This window comes from Sapajus apella, unplaced genomic scaffold (assembly GCF_009761245.1).
Source record: "Sapajus apella isolate SASKATOON/1434 unplaced genomic scaffold, GSC_monkey_1.0 scaffold42, whole genome shotgun sequence".
NCBI classification, from domain to species: Eukaryota; Metazoa; Chordata; class Mammalia; order Primates; family Cebidae; genus Sapajus; species Sapajus apella.
The window spans coordinates 10,077,088-10,081,758 of record NW_022436982.1 but is presented as its reverse complement, the minus strand read 5'-3'; the positions used below and the strand labels follow the sequence as shown (position 1 = coordinate 10,081,758).

The 4,671-nt window shown below is 34.5% G+C and overlaps 1 long non-coding RNA gene across 1 annotated transcript in view; it reads right to left on the bottom strand.

Moving 5' to 3' along the window:
- Window positions 1–2,938: 2,938 nt before the first annotated feature.
- LOC116566054 overlaps window positions 2,939–4,671 on the bottom strand; it is an 18,980-nt gene continuing 17,247 nt past the window's right edge. The window contains exon 3 of the long non-coding RNA XR_004275706.1: window positions 2,939–2,951. This is a non-coding gene — a long non-coding RNA (uncharacterized LOC116566054). The remainder of the gene's footprint in view (window positions 2,952–4,671) is intronic.

The following is a 4,671-nucleotide window of genomic DNA, read 5'->3' as shown; positions in this document are numbered from 1 at the left end:
CCTATAACTTAAATTTGTATATCTGAAGGGTTCATGCATTTTATATTCTCAGATCCTCACCTAATTATAATTGTATTTTTCAGATTACATTTAAGCTTTTAACATGAAAAATCTCAAACACAAACAAGTAGAAAGAAAAGTAAAAGATATCCCCACGTATTTATCACCCAATTTTTTTTCCTCTGCTCCATTTTCTCTTTATTTTATTTTATTTTATTTTTATTTTTATTTTTATTTTTTTAGAGGAAGAAAGAAAGAAAAAGAATAAAAAGAAAAAGAAAAGAATAAAGGAAAGGAAGAAAGAGGGAGAGGAAGAGGGAGAGAGAACAGGGTTGTTGCTTTATTGCCTGGGCTAAAATGCAGTCTAAAAATGGGTATGCCTGTAATTATGTTTAATAATAGAGACATAAAAAAAAATGAGGGAAGAAAATAATTAACAAGCAGCCAACCAATATTTCATTTAAACCTGTAAATACGTGTGATGTGGTACTGATAAGAGTATATATTTTATGTATTTAAATTGGAGAGTTCTATGAATGTTAATTAAGTCTACTTGTTCCGGATCTGAGTTCAAGTCCTGAATATCGATGTTAACTTTCTGTCTCATTGATCTGTAAGTCTCCCACTATTATTGTGTGGGAGTCCAAGTCTCTTTATAAGTCTTATATATCTGGGTATTTCTGTATTGGGTGCATATATATTTAGGATCTTTAGCTCTTCTTGTTACATTGATCCTTTTATCTTTATGTAATATCCTTCTTTGCTTCTTTTGATCTTTGTTGCTTTGAAGTCTATTTTATCAGCAAAAATTACAACTCCTGCTTTCTATTTATTTATTTTTGCTCTCCATTTGGTTGGCAAATTTTTTTCCATCCCTTTGTTTTGAGTCTTTGTGTATCCTTGCATGTAAGATGGATCTGGATGTAGCATACCAATGGGTCTTGACTTTTTTTGCCTGTCTGTGTCTTTGGATTGGGGGATTTAGTCGATTTAAATTTAGAATTAATAACAATATATATGAGTTTGATGCTGTCATTTAATGTTGGCTGGCTGTTTTGCCCATTAATTGATGCAATTTCTTAATTATGTTGATGTTCTTTATTTTTTGGCATTTTTTAGAAAGGCTGATACTGGTTGTTCCTTTCTATTTGTAGTGGTTCTTTCAGAAGCTCTTGTAAAGCAGGCCTGGTGATGATGAAATCTCTGAGTGCTTGCTTGTTCACAAAAGATTTTATTTTTCCTTCGCTTATGAAACTTAGTTTGGCTGGATGTAAAATTCTGGGTTGAAAGTTCTTTTCTTTAAGGATGTTGAATATTGGCCCCCACTCTCTTCTGTCTTGTAGGGTTTCTGCTGAGAGATCTGCTGTGAGTCTGATGGGCTTCCCTTTATGGGGAACCTGACCTTTCTCTCTGGCTGCCCTCAGTATTTTCTCTTTCATTTCAACCCTGGTGAATCTGGCGATTATGTGCCTTGAGGTTGGTCTTCTTGAGGAATATCTTTGTGGTGTTCTCTGTATTACCTGGAGTTGAATATTGTCCTGCCTTGCTAGGTTGGGAAAGTTTTCCTAAATAATATCCTGAAGCGTATTTTCCAGCTTGGATTGATTCTCTTCGTCACATTCAGGTACACCTATCAAACGTAGATTAGGTCTTTTCACATAGTCCCATATTTCTTGGAGACTTTGCTCGTTCTTTTTTATCCTTTTTTCTCTAATATTGTCTTTTTGTTTTATTTCATGAAGTTGGTCTTCGACCTCTAATATCTTTTCTTCTGCTTGATCAATTTGGCTGTTAAAACTTGTGCATAGTTCGCGAAGTTCTCGTGTTGTATTTTTCAGCTCCATTAATTCACTTATATTCCTCTCTAAATTGTGTGTTATTTTTAACATTTCGTCAAACCTTTTTTCAAAGTTCTTGGTTTCTTTGCATTGGGTTAGAACAAGTTCTTTTAATTCCCAGAAGTTTCTTATCATCCACTTTTTAAAGCCTGCTTCTGCTAATGGAACACAGTCTTTCTCCATCAGGCCTTCTTCTGTTGCTGATGAGGAACTGTGATCCCCTGTAGAGGGAGAGGCGTTCTGAGTTTGGGTATTCTCAGCCTTTTTAGGCTGTTTTCTTCCCTTCTTTATAGATTTATCCATCTGTGGTCTTTATAATTACCGTCTTTATAGTTGGGTTTCTGAATGGATGTCCAACTTGTTGATTCCCGGCGCTAGAATCTGAGCAACCCACTGTGCCGGCCAAAACAGCGGCTTTCAGATTGATAGCGCTTTTCTGACTCTGCACCAAGAACCGCTGCTCGAAGGCAGCGGCAAAACCGCCGCTTTATCACCCAATTTTAACAGTTACTGAGACTTTCCCGAGATTGCTTCAACATTTTACTTAATAGAAATATTTCATATAAACTTTTTTTTGAAAGAATAACAAATGCAGGAAAAGTCCCATATACCATAAGAACATACCAGCATAAGCATCTACACCAAGAAATAGAAAATCAGCAAAACCCCAGGATTTCTATTGCCCCTTTTGGGGCTGTTAAGATAACAACCTTAGACAAACTAAATTTAACAGACTTTCATTGAACAAAGAATGATTCGTGATAGGGCAGCCCTCCTGAACGTATTATAGTTTCAGAGAGATTCCAGTGCTATCATGTGTGGTCAAAGAAGATTTATGGCTAGACAAAGGTAAGAGACATATAGAAAGTAGAAGCAAGGTACAGAAACAGGCTGGTTACAGATCAGAGTTTGCCTTATTTGAATCCAGCTTGAAGAGTTGACTACCTTTAATTGGCTGAAACTCTGTGACTGGCACAAGAGTAGGTTACAGTCTATTTACACCTGCAGTTAGGTTACAGAAACCTTTAAATGAAAGGGACAGCTTTTTGTTAAACTTCATTTAACAGGGCTCAGAAAACAATACATAAAAACGTGGCTCTTTTACATGATGAACTAAAGAAGCAGTTTCAGTGTCTCTTTGACCTTACCCTGACCTTCTGTCTCTCAAGTCTCTCCCAAACCACAGAACAAAACTGTTCTCTGAAATTCCCTTATCTACCTAAAAATTGGACCCACCAAAGAGGAACACATTTGCTTTCAGTTCCTTCCCTGTAGTTTCATTAGCTGGAGAAGAATAAAACTCATATATCAAAGGAGAGACTAAACATTAAACAGCACACCCAGAGCCCACACAAACTTTGTCCCAAACTATCATCTATTTTGTGGTCCCATTCAATTTCCAAGGAGAATCACTTACTTAAAATTGTTTGAGCTTTGGGCTCATTCACTTCCCCTGAAAATCATTAACTACCCCTCTCATTTGCCTAAACTCTCCATTTCTATCTCCCCTATGAAGAGTGTATATAAACCTCAATCATCTGGTCCTTCTTGGAGTCTCAGCTTTGCAGGACTCCCTATCCATATTATGTTAATAAATTTGTATACCTTTTAAAAAAAATCTATTAGTAATTTTAATAAATCTTCATTGTGTGGAGAAGAAGCTTTCTCTCCATCCTTACACCCCCTCACTGTTTTACTCCATCCAGACACCTCCATCACTATTCTCAACTTGAAGAGCAGCCAGTATTATGACCTCTATTAAAAACAGATTAGTTTTACCTCCTTTGGAAATTTTATATAAATTAAATCATGTAGTATATATTTTTGTATCTGTCTTTGTTTTCTCAACATGTTTATGAGATTCACCTACCTGTAGTTTGTTCATTCTGTTGTTGTATAGTATTCAGTTGAATGTATAGACCGCTATTTATCCATTTTAAATCTGTTGAACATTTGGGTTATTTCCTGTCTTTGGTATTAGAAATCATGCTGCCATTAATATTCCTGTACATGTCTTTGGTGAAAATATGTGTGCATGTCTGTTCTATATTCATTTGCTAAAGTATGTTAAAGCAAGTTCCAGACATTGTTATTTTACTCTTACACATCAGCACCTTTTAGTATGCATCCAAGAAATGTGACATTTTCTCACATAACCATAACTGCTTGTTACCATCTGATGCTTTGTCCTTTATTAATTAAAATGTATGATTAAATAGGAAAAATCACCTTTCTTCAGGATAGCTTTTGAAGATAGCAAGCTGAAAATATTGAAGTTGAAATACCCTTAAGCTGATAGTAGGTTTCTCTAGCTTTGATAGACAGGTCAGTCAAATAATCAACAAGTATTTATTGAGCTTTTTTTTGGTGGATCAACTGAGTTATCTTTTTAGTGCTATTCATACTCATCAATACACTGACAGACCAACTGGAATTTAAGGGGAGAAAACCATTCCTTTTGATAAATTGTCAGTCATAGAATTGTTTATATTAGGTATTACAAAATAGTAATTCAACTCAAAGAATATGGACTGTGGAGCATATTTTAATAAAGAGTGATTTTAATGAAGAGTGACTTAAGTGACTTTTTTCCTGTAGTGGATATTATAGCTATATGATTCCTGGCAAATATTTAGAATAAATAATAAAGATGTCAATATTAATATTTATAAATTAATATAAGTATAAATTATGTTATAATTAGTTAACAATTAATATTAAAAACGTCTAAGGGCTTTTCTTAAACAGATCCTGCATTTGATTTTATTATTTTATGAACATAGCATCAATTGTAAGGAACTGATATTTTTCACTTGGGATCTATGATAAATCA